We start from the raw sequence: 27,352 nt of genomic DNA on the forward strand, positions 1-27,352 counted from the left end.
ACCTGAGCTATAAACCCAACTGCACTGGGGTAGAATGACCTACAGAATTGTGACCTGACTAATAAATAGGGATTGTTTTCCGCAACAAAGTTTGTGGTAATTTGTTACCAGCAATAAGAAAACGAATACATTCTGAGCTTTTGTTGCTTAGAAAGCAGTGCCTGAGGCCAAGGCTTATGTGCTACAACTTAATTAGGGAGTGCAATTCCCTAGTAGGGATCGGGAATAAGGGAAAAGTAGAGTGAGGCAGGGAAGGAGGGAAATGCAATTGGAGGATAGCTATTAAGAACAGCTGATCCCTTGATCTTGGGGAACTGTTATTGAAAGGGATATATATGATTGCTTCTCAGGACAGTCCTCTGATGTGTTAAAGGGAGAATTATTTGTTGGCTCCTGTTTCCCTTTGGTCAAAGAATCTTTCCAGTGGATGTTAATCCTTCTGCACTCCCTGAATGTACATATGCAGACATACCCAGCATCAACGGGAAAGCTGCGGGACAGGACGTCAGAAGTGTGCATGAAGTGAGGTGCTATTGGCATGCACTGAGTGAAGTTGGTTGAAATTTACACAGAGTTGGCTGCCACAATATGGGCTGAGCTGGAACAAGAGGTCAGAGGCCACAGAGAAAGGTAAGGCTGAGAGGATCTGAAGTGGCAAATAACAGGTGACTCTTATGTTGGAATGGTCTCTTGCTGTTCCTTTTTCATGTGGAGAAAGCTGAAGAAGTGGTTAAAATTTTATTACATTTTGCTTTGACCTAATACTTTGACAGAGATCATCAACAGCAGTTGCAAAATCCATCATGATATCTGCTGTAAACAGGATATCTAATTCAGCTGGAGCATCTCCATAAAGATTGTTCTAGGCCTCTCTGGGGATCTTCAATGTCCCAGGGCAAACTCTTCACTGTCAACTCTTTTCTGAGTGAGTATGATAGTTTTCTCTTGGAATTTTTATTTTTTCCAAACCTGGTTTCATGATTTTTAAATTTTCTGTAGTGTTTGATTTGGAGTGTCTAAAGAGTTAGATACAACCTTTGATCTATAAGGCATTCTCCAAGAGTAAACATAGATTTGTAATAACCCTTTTGAAGTTCAAATTATGTGGTTTTTGCCTGTGCTTTCTTTGAAGAGTCTCCATTTCTCCCTTAATCTCTGTGCCCAGCAAAGGGATAAACCTTCTTCTTGTGGTTGTTATTATCACAGAGAATAAATTTTCCAGATGTTGCTCTGCAGATTTCCCCTCATGTTTTCTTGGCTAGAACAGTATCACCTTTTTACTCTTAGCTGCAAGAGAGGCTGTGAATGGCAGTATCTAACGTTTTCACAGCCTCTTACGGGAGGCAGGTTTGGTGAAAAAGAGGAAAGGAATGGTTGTAGGAAAGGCAACCCAGCAATTTCCCTTCCTGCCTCGTTAATTTCAATCAGTCTTGTCTCCCTGAGACTTTACCCTAGTTACCTTGACTAGTTACTAGAGAGAGTGGATCTTCTCAACCATACATTTATAGACCAGTTACAGGACAGGTGATTTCTATTCGTGGTTCATCTCATCTGTTATGTGTTGATTCCCACTAGGGTCACTCTCAGAGGGTGACGTTACTGTCAAGTTCAGGGAGTACCTTTCTCTCCCCTAAACATTGATTAAGATAGGGGTCAAAAGTCCGGGTGCAGTTGCTCATGCCTGTAATCCCAGCACTTTGGGAGGCCGAGGTGGGCCGATCACCTGAGGTCAGGAGTTTGAGACCAGCCTGGCTAACATGGTGAAACCCCGTTTGTACTAAAAATACAAAAAATTAGCCGGGTGTGGTGGCGTGCGCCTGTAATCCCAGATACTTGGGAGGCTGAAGCAGGATAATCGCTTGAACCCGAGAGGTGGAGGTTGCAGTGAGCCAAATCACGCCATTGCACTCCAGCTTGGGTAAGAAGAGCAAAACTCCGTCTCAAAAAAAAAAAAAAAAAAAAGATAGGGGTCAGAAATCTGACCTCGGCAATTTTAAAACAGCTCTGAGTTTGAGTTTTTATTGTGTTTTGAGTTTGAACCCCCTACAGCCACTTTACCTATTTGTTACTTGTTTGACTCATGAAGCATTTGAGCTTGCAACTTCTGGGAAAGAAATCAACTGCAAATTCACTGGGTAAATTGCATATGAGGGAATACAGATTAATATTCCAGAATAGAGAAATTTACTCCTTAAAGTACCAAACATTTCTAATTTTAATTTTCTTGAAAACATATCTTTCCCCTTTTGTTTCTCCTCTACATGGTAAGGTTTTACAGGAATATTTAAGTCAGACATTTCCATTATGGTTTTTCGCTTCTTCCTTCTGTCCTTGCATCTATAGTTTCTTCTTTCAATTTGCTGCACCATCCGCTTTGGCTTTAGAAAAAGGATCACTGAGCTTGAAGGAGTTTTGTCTAAAATAAAAGTAAGTGGTATCTGCATTGTGGATTCCTTTGTTTCCCAACAGTGTCTGTCTAGGACACCTGCTAAGTCACCTATGTTTGTATTTGATCTCACCACTGCCTAGAAGAGACTCTCTTTGGAAAGATCCAAGGAAGAGAGAAACCTTTGAGAACTTTGAATCAGCAGCCTCTATTTCTGATTTTAATACCTTATTTGAAGAAGGCCTAGAGACACTTTGTCACACAGGCAGTTAGTGGAAGAGGTGGGAGGGAACTCAGGTCTTTGGTTTATTCCATGCAGGTGAAGATAAACCTCTTTGGATAGCCTTCCCTGTTTCTCCCACATCAAGTGGAAGACCCATGGGAAAAAGGCAGGATTTTGTCTTGTTCACAGCCACATTCACAACACCCTAAATTCACATATCGGGTACTCAGGAATGATTGGATGACTCAATACTATATTTTCCAGGTTCCTTTCTTTTTGGTATATTCTTACTCTCACTATGTTCTTCTAAACTGGGTTTTGTTGTGAGGGCATACTTGTGAGGAGCAAAGGACTATGAAAATTAAAGCCTTTGCAAGTGAATATCTTTGTATGTTATTACTGCATCAGGACAGAATTCAAGGAGAAGAATATGGGAGTGTTGATCTGAACCTGAATAAACCTGGAGAATCATACTATGGAGGATAAGAAGGGACAAGAAAAAGAGAACACTAGGGCAGGAAGATGTCTTGGCGGGACAGGGGAGTCAAGGCATTTTTTGTAGAGCAACCCCAATGAGAAAATACTTTCTCGTTGGGAATGGGGTAGGGTGAGAACACTCTCTCTACTGTTTATCTTTCCCTGTGGAAGAACTTGTTAGAGTTGTACTCTTGGCCTCTCTCCATCCCTGGAAGGAAAAACTGAGCTTGCTCTATACAGCCTCTTCTTCTTTTCTCTCTTAAAGACCCTCCTGCCTATTCTGCTCTCTGTTGTGTTTTAAGGGGCCTGCCTTTGAGGAACAGGCATGTGGTGGGCCTTGTCTTAAGTCAGAGGTAAAGCCATACAAGCCTGCTGTGGCCATTCATCAAAGCCATGTTCTACTATCCGTGCTCTTACTGGTAACCAAATTGATGTTCTGATCTCCATCTGTCTGATTTCTATGTCTATTTCCCAGGTGGTTCCAAACTTGCAAACCAATTTAGAATTTTTTCTTTTTTTGAGATGGAATCTCATTCTGTCGTCCAGGCTGGAGCGCAGTGGTGCAATCTCAGCTCACTGCAACCTCCGCCTCCTGGGTTCAAGCCATTTTCCTGCCTCAGCTACCGGAGTAGCTGGGACCACAGGCACCCGCCACCATGCCTAGCTGATATTTGTATCTTTAGTAGAGATGGGTTTTCACCATGTTGGCCAGGCTGGTCTCAAACTCCTGGCCTCAGGTGATCCGCCTGCCTGGGTCTTCCAAAGTGCTGGGATTACAGGAGTGAGCCACCGTGCCCAGCAGAATTTCTTAAAATCCCTTAAAACCTGTCAGTGTATGTTTTGGCTGCTCTCCTTGTTGTTGTCTGAGAAGCTGGAATTTCTTGTTTTAAGACAGAATTATGGTAATTATTATCATTTATTGAGAACAGGTCAGGGACCATGCTAAACATTTTATGAATATTATGTTGTTGAATCATTTCGGCAATCATAAGAAGTAGATACTATTATCATCCCATTTTATAGGTAAAGGAGCAATTTTAGAAGGTTAAGAATTTTTCCACATTCAGCATGGCTAGTAAGCAGTGGAACCAGGTTTTGAGCCCACTGTTTTCTGATTCTTCTGTTCTTAGCTACCAGCCTATAATGTCTCCCACAGCTATTCAAATAAAGAACTGTGAAAAGAGAAAAATGTTTTGGAAGAAGGAAAGAAAGCTCTGCAAAAGACAATGTGGGCTAAGATAGGGTATTCTCAGGCAAGAAAGACTGTCTTCTAGAACCCACTGGCCCAATTTGGTCCATTTGTATGAATGTACTCTTTGCACTTACTTCAAGGTTGAGCATTCTGTGAAAGAAAACTTTGGGCTCATGTTCACTCCAGGGAATGGTTTAGGTTTCAGGGTGGTTTCTTTTGTTTTTCCGTGTATCCCCTGATCCTCTTTTTTTCCTCTTTCTTTTTTTTGCCTCCATAATCTTTTGTCTGGTGTTGGCCCTCAATAAGCAACCCTGGCTAATTCATGCTAGTTCTCTGTGCTTTGGACACCTTGTAAAACCTTACTGTGGCGAAGTTTCTCCATTTGTAAAATGTAGCAGGATTGGTAATACTGATTTCCTTATCTTAGCATGAGTTAAGACTAATTATATACATTTTGCAGCATACTTTGAAAGTATGTGATTAGGTGCTAAAATTTGTGTTTGTACAGATTTAAGTATTTTTGTAGCACATACCCATTTAAATTTAAGGAGTATTTTTATTTTTCTAATGGCTTCTTTAAAATATTTTAAAATCAGTTGCATAATTCTGACCAGTGGGATCTTCTGAATAAATCTCAATTCTAATTTCCCTTTCCCATGATTGTAAACTGTGGGACATTTGTAATAATCTTTGCTGAGTCAGTTTCCTTAGGGGAGGGATTTGTTTCATTTCAAAACATCCTAACAAACCTCCAGCCCATTGACAAGCAGTAACTTGCAAACTAGGGTCCTTGCCCAGGGAGCAGGGAGGGATCACAGACACAGGCAGGAGGAGAAGGGTTATGGTGTTGGAAAATGCTACCTGGAGGTTGCCAAAGATGGACCAGGTGGGAAAACTGCACAGCAATTCACATACCTTGAGCAAATCCAGCAGGCAGTAGGAAACAATAAAAAAGGAGGAATGCTCTCCAGGGACAGGATAAAGGATGGGTAAAAGCAAAGCTGGGAGGATTGGTTAATAAAGATTCGAACTTTCATCTGGACTCATGTTTTCCTGCTTTGTTCAATAAAGTAATTATTAAGCCTCTGATGAGTGTGGAGAGGTGGAGAGGCTCAACAGAAAGCAATGAGTCACTCCTGGGAGCTGTGGGGGAAGGTCATCTTTGAGACAGTAGGAACCTGGGAGGGGCAATCTCATGATCCTGTAGAGAATTGCAACAAGTTTTGTGACTGCCCCACATCTCCCCAACCCTTGGGTTTCTATGGTATTGCTCAGTATTCCAGCTAGTGTCACCAAATGATTAGCCTGGTTCTTTGTTAACCTTTATCCTAACCTTCAAATCTGCTAAAGTGAAGATTTGTTTAAGGCTAGAGGCAAAGACGTGAAATTTCTCTAGACTTCCCAAATACCATTTAACTTTTCTAAAATATTTGAATGTGACCGAGTAGTTGCACAGCAACTAAAACCTTCCCATCACAACCCCCACCTCGTCTTCCTTCCATTCTCCCTATATCCAGTAGTTTAACTCCCTGGGTGAGAACTTACTGAGATTTATTTTCACAAAGTCATAGCATTTAGCCGGTAATTCGTTCTAGCTTTTTGAGCATCTGCTAATATGTGGTGGGAGAGCTTAAATTCAACAGACTCATTTTTAATGAATGTCAAATAGGAACTAATCTGTCACGATTACATTATTTATTTTCTAGGAGAGACAGCAATTTGTCATGTAGAGTAAGTACATCACTCTCTTTATCAAGAGAGGGAAACAGATGAGCAGGTTTTGTTTGTTTGTTTGTTTTTTACATTCTCAGTAAACAAAGAGACCTTGGGATTTGGATCTTTTCCTTCTTCTATTTTTTTTTATCATCTCAACTTGCCTAAATTTCACTAAGTTGCCCTTCAAAATTATTTTTTTTATCATAATGTAAGTAGGAATTTAAAAATTAATGAGAAAACAAAATGATGTGGTTCTGAATAAAAATGAGGAAGAGCTGAATGTGGAGGGGTTAGCAGGGCTGTTTAATTGACCCCCATAGGCAAGTGCTGTTGATAGAAATACAACATGAGACAAATATAGAATTTTAAATTATATAGTAGCCGCATTAAAGAAGTAAATGAAATAGGTGAACTTGACTTGAATAATATATTTTATTTAACTCAATATATCTAAAATATTATTTCAACATGTAATCAATATAAAACTATTAATAAGGTATTTTACATAGTTTTTGTACTGTCTTCGAAATTTGATGTGTATCTTCCATGTACAGTGTAATCTCAATTCAGACTAGCTACATTTCAGATCTCAACATTCACAAGTTGCTCGTGATCCCCATATTGGACCCCTAATTCTGGGAAATTATCAATTCCGTTTCATGGTGGTGTTTCACTGGATTTGCTTTGGAATTCAGAGCCTGGATCTCTTATGAAAAGCCAGGCTTTGCTTGTGTATTTTAAAAGCGAACTGTTAGTTTCCTTCTTAACTTTAATCTTCATTTCCTCTTGGCTCAGCATACTTGAAATAATATTCTAGAAACCCATACTGGGTGAAAGGGGTTAGGGGAAACTGGTCAGGGAAAGTTTCAAAGCCAGGCTCCCTAAATGGATGCCTCTCTGTTTAGACTGGACATTTCTTTCTCATGTGGGAGGTCCTCCAGCTGGTCTACTGTAGAAAAAAAAATGCTTATAATGTAACAAAGTCTAAGCTTTAGTTCCTAGTCTGAGCACAATAATTCACATTAGATAGTTAATAGAAAAATAACACTTCCACACTTGATTCTTCAAGAGCAGTATTCTTTTCTCACATAAAGTTGCACTTTACTGGTAGTGACGATGGCATGGAATGAAGGCTCCTCGTCCCGTGAGAGTTGGTGGAGTGACCTAACACGAGTTAGACCACAGGGTCTTCAATGCACCTAGTTGTCCAGAATTCAGGAAAGTGGGGGAATCCCTGACTCTCTGGCTCCATTCCCTTTTCTGAACTTTAACTTCTAGGCAGGGAGCCCTAAGTCTTTCTTCTTTTACCCCCACCCTCATCAGGTACAGGATGCTTGTTCCAAATTTTTGAGCACCTGTTGATCACCTAGAGTGTAATTTCCGCAGCTTGGCAGACAGCTGTGCTGTAGGTGAGTGAGTCCTTTGCTTAAAGTCCAAAGATCTAATTTCTATTTTTTTTTTTTTTTTGAGACAGAGTTTCACTGTTGTTGTCCAGGCTGGAGTGCAATGGCACGGTCTCGGCTCACTGCAACCTCTGCCTGCCAGGTTCAAGCGATTTTCCTGCCTCAGCCTCCTGAGTAGCTGGGATTATAATTATAGGCGCCCGCCACCACGCCCGGCTAATTTTTTTTTTTTTTTTTTTTTTGTATTTTTAGTAGAGATGGGGTTTTACCATGTTGGCCAGGCTGGTCTTGAACTCCTGACCTCAGGTGATCTGCCCGCCTCGGCCTCCCGAAGTGCTGTGTGGCAAAGTGAGCCACCCGAGCCCGGCCTAAGCTTTTGTTTCTATATTTGTAGAGTGGTAGGAATGCTTATCTCACAGGGCTGTTGGAAGGATTAAATGAGGTGATGCGTGTGAAAGCATTTTAGAATCTGTAAAACTATACACACTTCAGTTGTTAATAGTGTTGTGGCAAGGTTCCAAGATATATTCCTGCTGAATTCCCTGGCCATTCCAACTCTTTTTTTAAGCTCGTGGAGGTGCTTAACCCCACCCTATCCTGAATCTCAGCTCTGCCAGATTTGTTCACTCCTTTTCCAACTGTCTGGTCCCATAATCCTTATTAAGTGGACAGTGGCCCATATGATCACACACCTGTCCACACTGAGGGCCAGGGCAGACACTTAACCCAAGCTGGGCCATGTAAATTTTTCCTATCTAGATATGGAAATTGGGACCAAAGGAGTTTATTAATCACTTAAGTTGTCCAATTTGGGCAACACAGTGAGACCGTGTCTCTATAAAAATAAAAAATTAGCCAGATATGGTGGTGCAAGCCTGTAGTCCCAGCTACTCAGGAGGCTGAGGTGAAAGGATTGCTTGAGTCCAGAAGGTTGAGGCTGCAGTGAGCCAGGATTGTGCCACTGTACTCCGGCCTGGACAACAGAGCAAGGCCGTGTCTCAAATAAAACAAAAACAAAAACAGAAACTTGAATTTGAATGGTTTAGAATTTCAGTTCTCAAAATGTGGTCCATGGGCCCCTGGGGACCCCAAGACTCTTCCATGGGGTCCAAGAAGTTAGAACCATTTTGATAACAAGGCTAAGAGGATATTTGCCTTTTTTTTTTTTTTTTTTTTTTTTTTAAAGATGGAGTCTCACTCTGTCACCCAGGCTGGAGTGCAGTGGTGCCATCTTGGCTCACTGCAACCTCTGCCTTCTGGGTTCAAGCAATTCTCCTGTCTCAGCCTCCCGAGTAGCTGGGATTACAGGCACATGCCACCACGCCTGGCTAATTTTTGTATTTTTAGTAGAGACAGAGTTACACCATGTTGGCCAGGCTGGTCTCGAATGCCTGACCTTGTGATCCAACCACCTTGGCCTCCCAAAGTGCTGGGATTACAGGTGTGAGTCATCGCGCCTGGCCGCCTTTTTTTTTTAAGTGTGCTTTTTCACATATGGAATAACAGCAGTGATGGGGAATACTGCTGGCATCTTAGCATGAATGAAGGCAATAGCACTTACTGTGGTTGTTACATTTCTCACTACCATGCACTCACAGTAAGAAAAAATGAGGAAAAAATAAAAGCAAAAGCCAGTGTTACTTAATAATGTCCCTGATGAAGCAGTAGAAATAATTAATTTCATTAAAACTTGACTTTTGGGTACATGTCTTTTTCACATTCTGTGTGATGAAATGGAAAAAATGCATACATCATATCTACTGCATGCTGAAGTAGGCAATTGTCTGGGAAAACCACTTAAGTAATTGCTTGAGTGGTGAACTAAAACTAATGGCTTTTTTTCAAGGAGTACCATTACTACTTGACTGCACAAACTATGATTTCTCAAACCAGGTATTTGGCAGACATTTTCTTGAAAATGAACCAGATTATCCTGTCACTTCAAGAAAAACAACCAACAACATTTTTTTTCTGTGCCAATGTTAGAATTTGTGTTTCCAAATGAAAACTAGAATTTTGTAAAACTTGTATCTGTCACTGTGAGCTTGATAGCTTTTCAATACTTAAAGACCTTTCTGAAGGGATCAGTGGTGATATCAACAAATGAGATTTAAGAAATATATTTGTATAAAATGTGTCAACATTAGGAAGATGAGATGTATACCTCAGTGAACCAATATTTTATGAATGACAAATGTGCAGGTTAAAGATCTAATCAAAGTGCAAGACAGACTAGCGGATTTTAATGTTATGGTAAAAAAGACAATTTCTTTTATATGAATTCAGATTCCACATTGCAATTAAACTTTAAGAAACTACCACATGTTGAGTTTTGGTGTATTGTCAAAAATTATCCATAAATACTTTACTCTTTTTAAGCTACATTTCTCTGTGAGACTGAATTTTCTTTATATACTTCAACCGAAATAGTATATCACAACAGATTGAATGTGGAAGCAGATGTAGGGATTCAATTGTCATTTATTAAGCAAGCCCCTAAAGGGATTTGCAAAAATGTCAAAAAAATTTCATTGTCACTATAATTTTTTGTTTGTTTTGGAAAAACAAATCAGATGTGGGCATCTATGTTTGGCTCATGCATGTGCAAATGAAGAGAGGATGCTAGTATTTTCAGAGTGAGAGAGAAGAGAGAGAAGTACAGACAGAAGCAGAGATGAAAGAACATGTGGAGAGAGAGAGAACAAAAATAAGCTTTGGTTCCTAATATCTGTATCTGGTTCTTGTCTCTCTTGAGGCCTGGCTGTGTTGCCCAATTTAGAGTTCTAGGAAATTTCCATGTATTTTTCCAATAAACTCTCTTTCTATTTAAACTTATTTAAAAGGGATATATATATATATATACACACACACATATATATATATATACACACACATATATATATATAATTTAATTTAAATTTTTTTTTTTTTTGAGACAGAGTCTTGTTCTGTCACCCATGCTGGAGTGCACTGCTCGGTCTCAGCTCACTGCAACCTCCACCTCCTGGGTTCAAGCGATTCTGCTGCCTCAGCCTCCTGAGTAGCTGGGATTACAGGCACACGCCACCGCACCCGGCTAATTTTTGTATTTTTAGTAGAGACGGGGTTTCACCATGTTGGCCAGGCTGGTCTCAAACTTCTGACCTCAAGTGATCCACCCACATCAGCCTCTCAAAGTGCTGGGATTACAGGTGTGAGCCACTGCAGCTGGCCTCTTTTCTTCCCTGTTTGGCTTGCTGTTCCTGAAGGGTAGAGACTTTTGATTACTTTAGACCCCACAATGTGTAGTCCCTACTCAGTTTGCAGTAGCTGAAGAATGAGTGAGTAGCTCTGCCTGAGGGAGCTGAGGAAGGCATCCTGAAGGATGATCAGGCATTTGTCAGGCAGATGACGGGGAAGACATTCTAAGGAAAAACCTTGGGTGAGTTCAGGAGTCTGCTTCGCCCTTATGGGTGTGGTCATGCTTAAGGACAGAGGAGGCATGATTAACGCAGTGGCATTCACTTTTGCCCTGGAGGTTATCTGAGCAGAGAGAATATCTCACAAACTAATGCCAAGGCCACTTCTCTATTATCTATGGGTTAATGCCAGCCCTGTTAGGGACTATCCAGTGAATTAAAAAAGCCCTGCCAACCCCAAGCAAGGGTTGGGAAGCAGTGTTAGTAGCACCTGGGGGTCTGGGGATGACTCATCGCACAGGTATCATTAACCCCCATTCATTCACTCGTTAATGAAGAAATAAGAGCAGGAATTTTGCAGAGGGACAGTTCTAGACTCAAGTCCATCTCTCACTCTAACTGGCTCAGTGATCTTAAGCAGGCATCTAACTTTTTTGAGCCTCCGTTTCTTTACCATTTCTATAAAATGGTAATAATAACACCTTGGAGGCTGGTTTTACAAGTTAAATATGATCATATACATTAAGCATATGTATAGTAACTGGTACAGCTTAGAGATTAAGGCATGCTAATTCCCTTTCTTCTTTTCTACAAACATTTGGAGGAGCTACTGACTACAAGGCATTATGCCAGGCAGGGAGGAAACAAAGGTAAATCCATTGTACACAGATTATGTCCTCTGGGAGCCTGCAGCCCAGTAATGGAGGAGATAAAGTCAGTGGTAAGTGCACAGACAGTTACAACACAAGACAGAGAGTGTGAGGTACCATGAGAGAGGTGGAACCAAGATTGCAACGGGAAGGCCATGTCTATGCCCTATGTGTCTGTGTGTGAACTGACTTTCTTCATGGTTGGCAGTGCCCCTTACTGGATTAAAGCATGTTCTATTTTGTTTGTTACAACATGTTGGTGTCTTTAATTTGGAAGTTAAAAGAAAAAATAACAGAAAGGAGTTTTTGCTTCTATGAGGAAGGGGTACTTTATCAAAATTACCCAACACCATCCCTGACCTACGGGTGAGGACACACCTGGCTCCCCCAATCTTTGCTGGAGAGCCGAAGCCTCTTCGGGTCCCATTGGGTCCAGGTGCAGCAGAACCTGGCTCTTTGGATCAGCGACATTAATCTGCTTTGTTTTATCTGCGGTGTCACAAAGTTTAGTTGAATGATCTGATAGAAAGTACAAACCGGCCGGGTGCAGTGGCTCACACCTCTAATCCTAGCACTTTGGGAGGCCAAGGTGGGCGGATTGCCTGAGCTCAGGGTTTTGAGACCAGCCTGAGCAACATGGTGAAACCCCGTCTCTACTAAAAGACAAGAGAAACTAGCCGGGCATGGCGGCGTGCGCCTGTAGTCCCAGCTACTCAGGAGGCTGAGGCAGGAGAATTACTTGAAACCGGGAGGCGGAGGTTGCAGTGAGCCGAGTTCGCACCACTGCACCACTCCAACCTGGGCAACAGAGCGAGACTCCATCTCTAAAAAAAAAAGAAAGTACAAACCACAGCCTGACTCTGAGAATAACTGGGAGGAATCCCCTGCTGTCACACACTGGGAATCAGAGCGGCACATCCTGCCCTTGCAGGGCCCTGAGGCTCTAAAAGCAACATGTTCCAATTGGAAGCATATATTCTGCAAGGGTTTGTCTCCAGGCAGCGCTACAGCCTCCTCTTCTGGCACCATAGAGACTGTTGCTTCTGTCAGGATTTCTGGCACCATCAAAGGTGAAAGGGAACAGGACCAACTACGCTTCCCTGAGCAAGGTGGATCTTCTGGGCAGCACCTTGGTGAGAATACACACCACTGAGCAGCCTAGACTGGTGCTGATTAGGTGAAGGGTGGGCGGCCAGAAGGACAGATTTTCGTGTGTGTGTGTGTGTGTGTGTGTGAGAAACATAACTCAATGCTTCATCTCCCCTGCCTACATTACGTTCACACTTTGTGAATCTGACAGCCTGTGGGTTTGGGCTGTATTTGCAGCTTTATTAGGCATTGCAGCAACTGAACAGGCTTTTCTTCTTCTTCCTTTTTTTTTTTTTTTTTTTTGAAACTACAGTTTCCCCTAGCTTGTGTTAAAATTCTCAGACTTTTCTTTTTTTAACCCCCTCCCCTTTTTAAAAGTTGTGAAATATGGTAGAGTGACTGAAAAGATTAGAGAATAAATGTACAGCAGAGTGAAGGGAACACCCTGGTGACTATCATTCTGATCAAGAATAGAGCATCTCTAGCTCCCAGAACACATCCCTCCTCCATACACCCCTTCCCTGTCACACCCCCACTCTGCCCCTATTTTACTTTTTCTTCCATTTAAAGATGTGTATGTATGTATTTATTTATTTATATTTATTATTATTTTTTTAAAGTGGAGATTCGCTCTTTTTGCCCAGGCTGGAGTGCAATGGCATGATCTCGACTCACTGCAACCTCCGCCTCCTGGGTCGAAATGATTCTCCTGCCTCAGCCTCCTGAGTAGCTGGGTTTACAGGCACGCACCACCATGTCTGGCTAATTTTGTATTTTTGGTAGAGATGGGGTTTCACCATGTTGGCCAGGCTGGTCTCGAAGTCCTGACCTCAGGTGATCCACCCCCCTCAGCCTCCCAAAGTGCTGGGATTACAGTCATGAGCCACTGTGCCCGGCCTTGAATTTTTTATACAGTTAAAATGCATGTCCATTTTTGGGAAAAAATACATAAAATACAGACTATTGATGAAAAATATATCACCCATGATTTTTCCTTGCCCAGGGTCATGTTAACATTTTGTGAAATATCCTACAACACATTTAAATATGTATTTATGCTTTCTATAATTAAAAATGGACCACATGAGAAATGTTTTCAATAATATTTGGTGAAAATATTTGCATCTCCATATAGCTCTGCTGCAAGGTATTTGGTAAGATCCAAATATCTGGGTGTGCTACTAGAAACCATTTTTATAAATAATGTTGAAATGAACAGGTTTGTGTATAGATCTTGAAGTACCCAGCTGATAACTTCCTTGAGATCAAAAGGAAATTCATGGATCAACCAGCATGCATTTTTATAAGACATTTAATTCACATTGCCAACTTGCTGTATGAGCCCATTTATATAAATTTCAAAACACTCAAGGCTAAATTGCAGTGTTTCTAGGTGAATAGTTAGGTTGCAAAAGTAATGGAAATGATGTACCAATTCACCCTCCCACTAGAATTGTACAAGAATGCCTCTTTTCCTACATCTTTGCTAACATTGGGTATCATGAATTTTTTTTTTCACGGAAAGTCTTTTAGTTTCTTCTGAAGGAGTGAAGCCCTTGTCCTCCCTGATTTTAATGTAATTGTTTCTTTGCTTCTCTTTTATGCTTTTGCTGCCTAACTATTCACCCTAGAAACATTATAATTTAGTCTTGCATGTTTTTAAATTTATATAAATGAGATTATGTAGCATTTATTATTTTACTCCTGGCTTCTTTCATCCATTATTATGCCTGTTAAATACATCCATGTGGTCACATGGAGCTGTGTCATGTCCATTTTCATGGATATATATTATTCCATTGTTAGAACACCCAGCAATGTATTCATTCTATTGTTGCTGGACATTTTAGCTGTTTCTAGCTTTTGACTCCTATCAAGAATGCTGCTGAGAACCTTCTTATACAGGTTTCCTGTGCACAAGCTTTTTTTAAAAGGACAGCTGTGATTCCCCTTTATGTCACCGGGAACTGGAGCCTTTTGGTAACAATGAGATGCAGGGATCTAACTGTGTATTCAGGATACTGCTCTAGCCCATTTCCTGCTTGCCACGGGGTATGTGGATGGGGCTGGAGGTCATTCTTCTTAAAATTCTTCCTAAAAGTCAAGGCAGAAAGAAGCAAGAACTTTCTGGGCAAGATAAAGGGGACAACTTGAAAGGGTACTGAACTGGAGATCAAAGAGCCCTTCATGCTGCTGGCTTTTGATGTTAGCATTAACTGCACACACTGTGGTCATTAATTAACTTGTGTTCAGAGCTTGCTGCATTCCCCCACCTACTGTCTCCTAATCAGCAACCCTCCACTCAAGGCCAACATCATCATTATCAAGTTCTGGGACTTGATGTGAGGGTGCCTTTAGCTGCTGTGGGCACTCGGTGCTGCTGGAACAGCCCTGGGGAAGAGCTTTGAAGCACACTCACAGAGGCTGTAAAATCTGAGAAAGCTGGGACCAGAAGTCCTGCCTACTGGATCATGACAGGCAGACTCCATGGCTTTTACAGGCTTGTTGGAGAAAGTGGAGTTTCAATGAAACATAAGTGGTGCTTGTTTTCATTCCATGTAGCTAGTAACCAGGGCATGTTCAGGGAAGAATCCCGTTCTTCTACTCATACTCCCTTTTGTCTTCCTCGGCTCCATGCCTCTTGTTTTAGAAATTAATTTATCTATGTAGCTCTGAGGAATAGAAATTGTTTTAGAAATTAATTTATCTATGTAGCTCTGAGGAATAGATATACATATCCCTCTAATGAGCCTTTGACAGAGGTGCCAATACAGCCCTAAAGGCAACAAGGGAAAACAGAGGACTGAGAAGTGGGAAAAGGAAACATGGAAAAAATGGGTGTCTACAGGTAACACTAATCTATGGTGATAGAGGTGAGATGTGGCATCAAATGGGAAGGGACACAAGGGAACGTTTTGGGGGAGTCAGAATATTTTAAATCTTGATCTCGGTGGTGGTTATGCGCATAAATTCATCAAGTGCACACTTAGATCTTTGCACTTTACTAAATGTAAGTTATACATAAAAAATGAAGTCTGCCAGGGAGTTTCGCTTTCACTGGCCATCTGTGCTTTACCATCAACTTCCTCCTTTATACTACAGGTGTTATATATATTCCATATACACATGATTTAAACCCCTCAATTATGACGCTATAATTTTTACTTTCAACAGTGATACGTATTTTAGAGAAAACAAATAATAAATATTGTTTTTTATATTTACCCATCTAGTTACCATTTGTAAAGAATGTTTTGGGAAATCCAAATTTCCATCTGCTATCACTTCCTGTTAGCCTGAAAAACTTTCTTAAGCATTTCTTGTGGTGCAGACAGCAAACGTTGTTAGTTTTCATTTATAAGAAAACGTCTTTATTCTGCCTTCAGTCTTGAAGGATATTTTTACTAGATATAGAATCCTAGTTCTAGGTTTTACAATTTTTCCTTTTGCATCTTAAAAATATTTTACTCTTGGCCGGGCACAGTGGCTCACACCTGTAATTCTAGCACTTTGGGAGGCAGAGGCGGGCAGATCACCTGAGGTCAGGTGTTTGAGACCAGCCTGGCCAACACGGTGAAATCCTGTCTCTACTAAAAATACAAAATTAGCTGGGCGTGGTGGTGTGTGCCTGTAATCCCAGCTACTCAGGAGGCTGAGGCAGGAGAATCACTTGAACCTGGGAGGTGGAGGTTGCAGTGAGCCGAGATCAAGCCATTGCACCCCAGGCTGGGTGACAAGAGCGAAACTCTGTCTCAAAAAAAAAAAAAAATTTTTTTTTACTCTCTTCTGGCTTCTTTTTTTTTTTTTTTTCCTAATGAGAAATCAGCTATCATCTGTATTGTTTTCCTGTATATAATGAGTGCTTTACTCTGATGCTTCCAAGATTTTCTTTTTATCTTTGGGTTTCAACAGTTTGGGTAAGATGTACTTAGGTATAGTTTTCTTTGTATTTATCCTGCTTGGGGTTTACTGAATCTGTAAATGTATGTCCTTTACCAAGTTTGGTAATCTTCCTCTCATTATTTCTTCAGAAATTTTTTGTGCCCCATTCCTTCTCTTTTCTCTTCCTCTGGGACTATAATTACGTGTATGTTATACATGTTATTCTTTGCTTTCTCACAAGTCCTGGAGGCTCTCCTCTTTTTCAATTTTTTTCTGTTTTTATTTATATTTTTAATTTATTTCTGAGACAGAGTTTCACTCTTGTTGCCCAGGCTGGAGTCTAGTGGCACAATCTCGGCTGACTGCAACCTCCGCCTCCCAGGTTCAAGCGATTCTCCTGTCTCAGCCTCCAGAGTAGCTGGAATTACAGGCACTTACCACCATGCCCGGCTAATTTTGTATTTTTAGCAGAGACGGGGTTTCACCATGTTGGCCAGGCTGGTCTTGAACTCCTACCACAGGTGATCTGCCTGCCTCGGCCTCCCAAAGTGTTGGGATTACAGGCATGAGCCACCACCCCCAGACTTTTCTGTTTTTAGATTGGGTAATTCTTTTGATCTATCTTCACATTTACTGACCCTTTCCTTTGTCATTTCCAATTCATTGTTAAGCCCATCAGTGAGTTTTTAAAATTGCAGATATTATATTTTGTAATTCTAGTATTTTCATTTGGTTCTTTTCTATTTCTCTGTTGTGATTTTCTTTCTGCTCATTTGTTATGAGTATATTTCCTTTATATATTTGAGCATAATTATAATGGCTGTTTTAAAACCTTTGTTTCTCAATTCCAACATATAAATCATCTTAGGAGTCTCCATTGATTGTCATTTTTCTTGTATATGAGTCATATTTTCCCATTTTTTCTTATGTCTTGTAATTTTGGATCATGTTGTGCATATTGTGAATGATATAGAGACTCTGGATTCTCTTATGTTACTCTAAAGAGTATTGATTTTGTGTTTTAGCAGGCAATTAACCTAGTTGATTTCAGTTTCTAAATTCTTTTCCTCTGTGGTGTGTGGCAACTGAAATCTGTTTAGTTCTTTCAGCTCGAGCTAGATTTCTTGGTATCTATCCAACATATGTATATTTTAGAGGCTGGCCAGAGATTTGGGCAGAGTTTATATGTAGAATTTGAGTCTCCCTTCTGCGGCTATTTCCTTTCCACTATTTCTCCTTTCACTTCTCTGCTGTTATTGCTTTGAATTTTGTCTTCCGATTTCTTAGCTAGCAAGGTTTCTGTGCAAGTTTTAGCCACCTTTTTGTGGGACCAATTGGGAGTACTCTAAGACAAAGAAATAGAAAAAATTGGCAACTATCCAGTGGGTTTTTTTTTTTTTTTTTTAGACAGAGTCTCACCCTGTTGCCCAGGCTGGAAGCACAGTGGCATGATCATAGCTCTCTGTAATCTTCAACTCCTGGGCTCAAGTGATCCTCCTGCCTCAGCCTCCCAAGTAGCTAGGACTACAGGTACATGCCACCATGCCTGGATAATATTTTTATTTTTATATATTTTTTGGAGAGATGGGGTCTTTCTACGTTTCCCAGGCTGGTCTCAAAATTCTGACCTCAAGCCATCCTCGTGTCTTGGCCTTCCAACGCACTGGGGTTATAAGCACATTGAGCCTGGCCATCTCCTCTAAATGTTGACCACCTCTAGTTTTGCCTGCTTTTAGACACTCTCAAATGGCTTCAGATTTGTGTGTGTGTGTGTTTTCCAGGGTTTATAATTGTTACTTTGGGAGGATTGGTATAATATGAGCTACTCTGCCATTTCTAGAAATGGAAACTTATCATCTAATCTTGTCCAGTGATCTTACGGCTTGCTTTTTAAATTTGTTTTGTTAAAATAATATGGTAAAACCACTGATAAGAAATACATCAGGAGTACTTCTAGTGTTCAAAAAATAAAAAATAGTTCATAGTAATAATAACATAATTATTTTAAAATCATGATTGTAAGAAATGTGTTCTAGTTACAAGGATCTACGGATAATGTTTCTTTGCAAATTGGATAGTTTCTACAGACAAGAAGCTTAAAAATAACTAAAACATTTTAATAAACTTTTTCTAGTTATTTTTTCTATTTCCACAGAAAAACGAAAACTCTTCTTATTTTGCCCATTTCTAAACTTCATCCTCCAGAATCCTCCTTATATTAATTTGTTCAAAGTGTGGGTGATGAAGTAGATTATAAAGTTTGTAGAAACTGTGGCAAAGAGTAGAGTTGAGTGGAAAAAATAGAGAATTTTCATTACTTTATGACATGATCTTGGAAGGATTCTCCTTGTCTTTATTTTTGGTGCAGACCAGAAATAAAATGTTTAAGAATTTTTAAAAAATCCCATTCTCTCTTTCTCCACATTATACAACACCATCCTGTAGAAACTGTAATGTTTCTTTTGGTCAATTTATCATTCCATTTGATTGATTAGTATTTAGGTCCTCATGGAACACTAGGGTTAGTGCTATCGTTGGGAAGCAGGGAAAGAAGATGCTGAAATACTTCATGGCTCTGCTCAGTAATGAATCCTGATGTGCTAAGGGTCCCCAACTTTTTGTGTATTTTAAAATATATAAAATGAGCAGAGTCCTGGTGTTTTAACTGTGGCCAAACTTGCTTGGGTGACAAAGATTTGTGGCCAACTCTAGACCTATATCCTGCCAAATCACTGACCCAGGAGAAGCTACAAGTTGTGGACTTCCCATTATGAAAATCATCTAACAAAAATGTGAATCTTTTGCCTTTATGAAAAAGATAAAAATCATAAATAAACATTTTATTATTTGAGCTACACATGAACGTTTTAATCGGCTTATCAGTGTGTACTTTGTTAGGCTGCTGATTACAATTTTTTTCAAAATGTTGTTCTGATTTATATAATTTTGGATTGATGTTTTGTTGCATTCTCTCAGTAAAGTTAAGCAAAGGTACTGGATTTTAGTTGTTTATTTTAAATATTTTAGAGTCGTGAGGAATTTAAATATTTCCTATGAAGCTTATGGGAAAGAGCTTTTAGAGTCGTGAGAAATAACTGAAGAAAAAAATAGTCTTCAAATTGAGTGATCACAACTTGCCAAATACCTGGGTTATTTCCTGGCTCTTTATCATGGCTTGTTAGGACTGAGATGCTTGATCAAGCTTTGGCAGGATATAGAGGCAGTAGGATCTGTGTAAAACTTACTGTGGCCACATAAGATGATGTCTTCTCTTTCCGCCTTCTCACTTACGCAAACATATTGCCTCTTATAAAAGACTTGTTATATGTGGCCACCCAGCATGTGCTTTAAGGAAATGCTTTTTGGTTTCATTTTATAAGAAAATACTGGCATTGGATAAAGAAAATTAAATAGCTTATGTATTTTGTATTCTCAGCAAAATATATAAAATGAGGGTAAAGATAGTCATAGGTAAGCCAGAGAGCAGTGGTCAGGGTTCCATTTTCTCGAATACTTCTTATTTTATGTGAGAATTGATGGGACCTCCAGGGCTACACAAGAAATTTTAATCCATGTCTTGATGATTTCCTCATTTTCTGTCAATTTGGAACAGACAAAGATGAAATGTAATAGCATAGAACTGGATTTATTAGTAACCAATTAGAAAGATTTTTTTTTTTTTTTTTTTTTTTTACCAAAAGGGAAATTTCACTTAAGGCTTCAAGAAACAAATCTTTAAGGAACAAAATAAAAGTTTGGGAATGGGCCAGGTGCGATGGCTCACGCCTGTAATCCCAGCACTTTGGGAGACCAAGGCGGGTGAATCACCTGAGGTCAGGCATTCGAGACCAGCCTGGCCAACATATAGTGAAACCCCATCTCTACTAAAAAATACAAAAAGAGCTGGGTGTGGTGGCTCACACCTGTAGTCTCAGCTACTTGGGAAGCTGAGGCAGGAGAATCACCTGAACCTGGGAGGTGGAGGTTGCAGTGAACTGAGATCGCACCACTGAACTCTAGTCTGGGTGACAGAGCAAGACTCCGTCTCTCAAAAAAAAAAAAAAAGTTTGGGAATAGATCTAATATTATTATAATTAGGTCCAAATATATTTTAATTTTTCCATCCAGACACATTTAAAGGCGTTCTCCATAACCTCTCAGTGAGACCAATCACTTTCTAAACCACCACATGGACTGAGGGTAACCTGAGATTTCCTTCTCAAGCTGCACCCAGAACACTTGTGTGCCCAGTAACTGTCTTAGTGGGGTAGTTACTTAGCACATTTTCCTGTGGGGTAGGGACACTTAGGATACAAAACATAAGTCATTACTTGTAGGACTAATTCTTCAAGCGTAAGAAAAGATTCATCTTTAGTGGCTGTGAGCACAGATATGCTAAGTAACAAAAAATAAAAACAGCTGACATTTTGGACACTCACTGTATCAGGCATTATGCTAAGCATTTTATTATAGTGTTCCATGAAACCCTCATACCCCGTGAGTAAGTATCATTATTATGCCTATTTAAAAATGGGGACACTGACACTGATGCTTAAAGGACTTGCCTGAGGTCATGTAGCTAATTTGTGGAGGAGCCAAGTATTCATTTCAGATCTATCCTTCTGCAAAGCTTTTCAATAACTGCTATATACTATTTATCAATCCAATTTATCAAATTCAATTGATTCATAGATTAATCAGATTAATCAAAATAATATGATTAATGTAGCAAGCTAAACTGGTTGAGTTAGTTAATATGGAGGCAGAAAGAAGTTACTCCTATAAAATCAAGATGCTTTGTTTAAGTATTTTCTTACATGCTGATGGTAGGCAATTTTTAATGTAACAGTTCTCAAAATGTGTTCTGGAGACCCTTGGAGGAAAACTCTTTAGGTTCATGTGTGGACAAACCTATTTTCTTCTTCTTCTTCTTCTTTTTTTTTTTTTCTGAGACAGAGTCTCGCTCTGCTGCCCAGGCTGGAGTGCAGTGGCGTGATCTCAGCTCACTGCAATCTTCGCCTCCTGGGTTCAAGTGATTCTCCTGCCTCAGCCTCCCTGGGATCACAGGCATGTGCCACCACACCTGACTAATTTTTGTATTTTTAGTAGAGATGGGGGTTTCACCGTGTTGCTCAGGCTGATCTCGAACTCCTGACCTCAGGTGATCCGCCTGCCTTGGACTCCCAAAGTGCTGGAATTACAGGTGTGAGCCACTGCCCATCCTATAACTTCATTTTGAAAGATACATTTCTCAGTGGGAGGTAGCTGTGGAATCTCTGTACACATTTTCCTGGTATGGGAGACACATTTTGGATGACAATGCTTCTCATAGTGACAGACCTTGGTGGACATGTTTGGCCCTGTCACCGCTGGTTGGAGCAGAGTAAACCTAAAGTGAGCCAATTAGATTCTCATGCCCAGGAATTTGATGCTAGGATTCAGTGATGGCTATTAGCTCTTTGCAGCTGGAACTGAAATGGTGAAAACCCAAGCAGTGGGAGAGCATTCACAGAAAGATGGTGTGAAAAGAGAAGAAAGAAGCAGATGCACTGAGAGAAACAAGGAAGAACAGAGAGGGAACACTCTCTGGGTTCCCAGGGGCTTTCCAGGTCAGTTTCTCAAGCTTGGCTGCCTTCATGGGTTTTGTGAATTACCACTGTGATTTTAGAATAAGTTCCTCCTTCCAAATAAGCTAGCTCAAGTTGATTTTTATTGTCAACCAAACAGATATTAACTGAGACACTCAGTTTCTGAAAAGCTGAAATTCTCGTGGAGGCAGGGCATGTTTCTCTTGTTCAAAGGTGCAATTGAAAATATCTTAGAAAAAAATTGAAAATAATTTGTTAAAAGAGAAGGAACAGGGACATTAATAAAGAGATAGATCAAGTCATCCCTAATTGAAATTTTTACTTTCTTTAGAGATATCACTGGGTTCAGAAGGATAAGCAAAACCTGGTAGGTGGGCAATCTGCCAATGGAATATAGGAGAGTCTGTCTTTTATTGCCTTATCTAATTACGTAGAGTCACTGCTTTGTTGCATTGGAGTGTGGGTGTGTGAATGCACATCATACACAGATCTTCTGGCCTAACCACTTTATTTTAGTATCATAATTTTAGTTTTTACTGAACTCTACACGGCCGTCCACATCCATCATGTTCACAGCTATATCCCCAAGGACTTCGAGCAATGTCTGGAACAGTGTGGACACTCAGTAAATATTTGCTGAACAAATAAATGATTGTTTTAAATAATCGTGGAAGAGGTTGACGAGATCAAATATTGTGTGAGTTAAAATCTTATTAAAGTTTTATTTTGATTTGTCTTTATAAAGTTCAAATTTGAAATACAATTTTCACTGGGATAAAACAATTTTTTTCTCTCATCGGCAGCTCTTTCCTAGCAAGTTTCCCTCTCTCCTCCCTCTCTCTTACCCACCATCTGAAGTCTTGTTGCTGGAAGCAGTATCACCTCCTTCCTTGTCTCAGACTAATTCTTACAGAGTTTTCTCCTTTTTTTAATTCCCGGGTTCCATGTAGTTTCCTAGTGATAAGATGCCATCATTGCTTACATGCGGAGTAGCAGAAAATTAAGGCAGAAAGGACGATTGAAACCAGATCATGGAGAAATTTCAGGTCCTCGTTGAAGAGTTTGGGCTTTATTTGGTGAACATTAGAATGCCCAGAAGAGTATTATAAGTTCTTCCTCTCTATGAGCTCTTCTTGTCTGGAGAAATGCAGCTTTCAGGAAGATTAATAAGGTTTCAGTGTGCAGAATGGATTGGAAACCAAGAACCAGTGGCCAAGGAGGTGGAGCGATACAGACACTGAATAGCTTCTTCTGACTATGACTGTTGTAAAGGGTTGCTGGTGATTCTTCATGTATCTTTAGAGTACAGAAAAAGAGGAAGTATTATGCTTCTCTCAAGACCCCTGTGGGCTGAGCATTGTGTAGGCAAGAAATGTAAGTGGGACTCAGGAGCTTATGTAATTGTAGAGTTTCTGTGTTGGTGAGGGCTTCATGCCTTCATGCTATCATTGCTGTTATTCCATCATGCTGGAATGCCATCATCCTCATTCTCCTCCACCTGAAATCCTTCTTATTCTTCAGGTTCTTTTCCTCACAGTCACCTTCCCTAATCTGCTAATTCAAATTAAGGTCCTCATCCTCTGGTCTGCCACAGAAATCATTTCTCCAATAGGCCCTTACTCTGCTATGCCTTATATTATGTCTATCTCCCACTAGAAAGTGGGTTCCAAAAGAGAAGGAACCATGGTGGACCCAAATTTGTGTGCCCCGCAGTGCCCCACAGATCCATGGCTTTGCCCTTAGATGAGAATGAATTTTGTGTAGCATGTACTATGAGACATGTTTCTGAAATGAAGGCAGAGTTTTGCCTATGTTCTTGGTAGCTGAGAAACCATTAGATGAGGTATTTCATTTATGCACAGTTATCACAACATTGCAAAAATGTAAATTATTGCAGTCAAAAGTGTGAAATCATATACTCTGTGTTCAACACCTACCAGTTTCCAACCTACTGGGCAGCCTTCAATGACTTGCATGACTATTCTCTTTTCTGAATGTTAACTAAACACCAAGATTATAGGGTCAACGTTTAAGTGAGTGCTTCAGAGCCGTATACCATCTATTCAAGCTCCCTGCTTCTTGGGAGATAAAATGACAGGTAATTTCATTGTGTGGGACTAGCGTGGTTTACAGTAAATGGTGTGCATAATTTGGAAAGGTTCATTCGTCAGATCTAACGACTTGACTACTCCCTTCAAAGTATGACTGATTAAGACTCATTCAGGGAAATGAATTGGTACACAGGAATGGGTTCATGACTCAGATGGTATAAATGCCTTTTACAAGTTTTTAGCAGAGGAAAGGGAGCAACAGAGGTAATGACTCTGGACTTGGGTTTACATAGTCTTTCATGTAAGTATTGTGCCTTAAAGCACTTTGTTCCTCCAACACAATCACCTGCCGCTTAAATACACCTGCCCCTTCTGGGTGGAGTGGAAATGAATGCAGACTCTAATATGAGGTTGGCTACACAGCCGAAGCCCGTTACTATACTCATTTTCCTCTTGGATTCAGAGATCCTAACTCTTTTTTTTTTTTTTTGATGGAGTTTCACTCTTGTTGCCCAGGCTAGAGTGCAATGGCGTGATCTCGGCTCACCACAACCTCTGCCTCCTGGGTTCAAGTGATTCTCCTGCATCAGCCTTCTAAGTAGCTGAGATTACAAGTACACACCACCATGCCTGGCTAATTTTTGTATTTTGTATTTTTAGTAGAGACAGGTTTCACCATGTTGGCCACCTGACTTCAGGTGATCCGCCCTCCTTGGCCTCCAAAAGTGCTGGGATTACAGGCGTGAGCTACTGCACCTGGCCTGATCCTAACTCTTTTATATAAGGTGAGGAAAATGGCATTGTGCAACACTATACAACTGTTTTTGAACTCGTTTCCCAGGGCTTGACAAATCTAAAACAGAAAAGACTCTTAAATTGCAAGGCTAAGACTGTGGAACACCCTGATAATTGGAGGCAGAGACTAGAGTTCAAAATTTCCTCCTATCTCAAGGGAAGGGAGAGGAGGGGGCGGTGTACTTTCTGTTTCTCCTGCCTGCTGTGGGAGGACTGGGCCTCTTCCTTTGTTCTCAAATCTGGGTTGTTTGGGGAAGCAGGCTATATATAATCCCAGAAAATCCCACTGTGGACTGTTTTTTGGAAGCAGTTAATGTCTGGTGCTCTCAACTATCTCACTATCATAAACACGATGGTTGTGGGCAGTTAGGTCATCTGTGGGAACAGAATAGGAGGTTGAGGGAACAGGTGTTGACCCTATCTCTGCAACTTGGCAAAGGTGGTGGTGCCTTATAGTGAGAAGACCCTCGACATTCACCTGGTTCATTTCAGCCCAAACACCATTTTGTCCTCAGTTTAACAGAACAAATGGAGCAACTGCTACTGCTTTTGGAGAACCATTACTGCCGGGATCCTGATTTAAAGTATATTCAAATGATTTTTCCCCTCTAGCTAGCTTTATTAAGGTAAAATTTACGAGTAAAAATTGTATGTTTAAGGTGTACAACGTGATGATTTGATATATGCATACATTGTGAAATGATCACCACAATCAAGCTAATTAACAACACCTCACACAATTGCTGTTTTGCTGTGTGTGAAGAGAATACTTAAGGTCTACTCTCAGAAAATTTTAAGTATACCATACAGTATTATTAATTCTAGTCATCATGTCTTACATTAAATCTACATAACTTATTCATCTTATAAATGAAAGTTTGTAGTCTTTGATATGGTCAAATTATTTATTCCAGAGTGCTGTAAATAATTTATGGAAGATATTAACAAATATGGTCATCATCGTATTCTAAGCATTATTAGTTCATCTATTCATGCATGTATTCATTCAAGAATTTTTCTTTTTTTGAGACGGAGTCTTGCTCTGTCACTACATGGAGTGTAGTGGCACCATCTCGGCTCACTGCAAGCTCTGCCTCCCGGGTTCATGCCATTCTCCCGCCTCAGCCTCTGGAGTAGCTGGGACTACAGTCGCCTGCCACCAGGCCTGGCTAATTTTTTTGTATTTTTAGTAGAGACGGGGTTTCACTGTGTTAGCCAGGATGGTCTCGATCTCCTGACCTCGTGATCCGCCGCCTCGGCCTCCCAAAGTGCTGGGATTACAGGTGTGAGCCACCACGCCCGGCCTCAAGAGAAGCACTCTTCTAGGTGCTGGGGATACAGTAAAGAACACATAAGGACTTAGCCCATATGAACCTTGAAGTGTACAGATTAGATATTAAAGGCAGATGAATGGTAGTCTAGTCTGACTTATTTTACACATGGGGAATCTGAGACCTCTCTTCCTTTGGGAATTGTAATTGTGGATAAGAAACAGTAAGGTGGGCAGCATGTAGGTGGCATGGGGAACTCAGTCAGTAACAAAGTGCAAGAAGGAATCATACTGAAGAATCTTTTCCTTTAGACTGAGTAAAGTTTAGAATAAATAGGAAGCATCTCCTCTTACCTGTATTGCCACCAAGTCCTTTTTCACAGCAGAAAGGGGCAAATTGTATGTTGATGTTAATACTAATGCTCGAATTATATATATATATGGTTATATATATATATGGTTATATATATATGGTTATATATATATATATGGTTATATATATATATATATATGGTTTATTTGTTTTTGAGCCCAGGCTGTAGTGCAGTGGTGTGATTTCGGCTCACTGCAACCTCTGCCTCCCAGGTTGAAGTGATTGTCCTGCCTCAGCCTCCCAATAGCTGAGATTACAGGCACACGCCCCCATGCCTAGCTAATTTTTGTATTTTTAGTAGAGATGGGGTTTCACCATGTTGGCTAGGCTGGTCTAGAACTGATCTCAGGTGATCTGCCCACCTTGGTCTTCAAAAGTGCTTGGATTACAGGCTTGAGCCACCATGCCTGGCCTCACATGATATTTGAATAGCATCTATTAAGTTGTTATTAGAAATATAGCTAAGTACTTTTATTTATATTATTTTATTTAATCTGCAACCATGCTATGGAATTATAATCCTCATTTTACAGATGAGGCACTGAGTCTGAGACTTTAAATAATTTGGCAAATAAATTATGAAGTCATGCCTTGGAGGCAGGGTTTCTGATGCCAAGCCCTGTGCTGTTGACATCCTGCGGTACAATACTCCTACCACACAGGCATTGATCAATTTATTGTCTTGACATTTTTTCAGGGCATGGCACTTTGACAGGTGCTATAACAACACATATCTCAAAAAACAGAACTTGCCTTCCAATAACCTGAGAATTGCAATAGAGTGTGATAAATGTCATGGTGTAGGTATGCCCAGGGTGTACGGGGCTCAGAGGAGGCTCATTGCCTTGATTCGGAGGTA

The 27,352-nt window shown here is 40.4% G+C and overlaps 1 long non-coding RNA gene across 1 annotated transcript in view; it reads left to right on the forward strand.

Annotated features, from left to right (window-relative positions):
* Positions 1-522: 522 nt before the first annotated feature.
* LOC130541602 (uncharacterized) overlaps positions 523-27,352 on the forward strand; it is a 128,582-nt gene continuing 101,752 nt past the window's right edge. The window contains exons 1-2 of the long non-coding RNA XR_008955683.2: positions 523-630; positions 774-925. This is a non-coding gene — a long non-coding RNA (uncharacterized LOC130541602). The remainder of the gene's footprint in view (positions 631-773; positions 926-27,352) is intronic.

This window comes from Pan paniscus, chromosome 5 (assembly GCF_029289425.2).
Source record: "Pan paniscus chromosome 5, NHGRI_mPanPan1-v2.0_pri, whole genome shotgun sequence".
NCBI classification, from domain to species: Eukaryota; Metazoa; Chordata; class Mammalia; order Primates; family Hominidae; genus Pan; species Pan paniscus.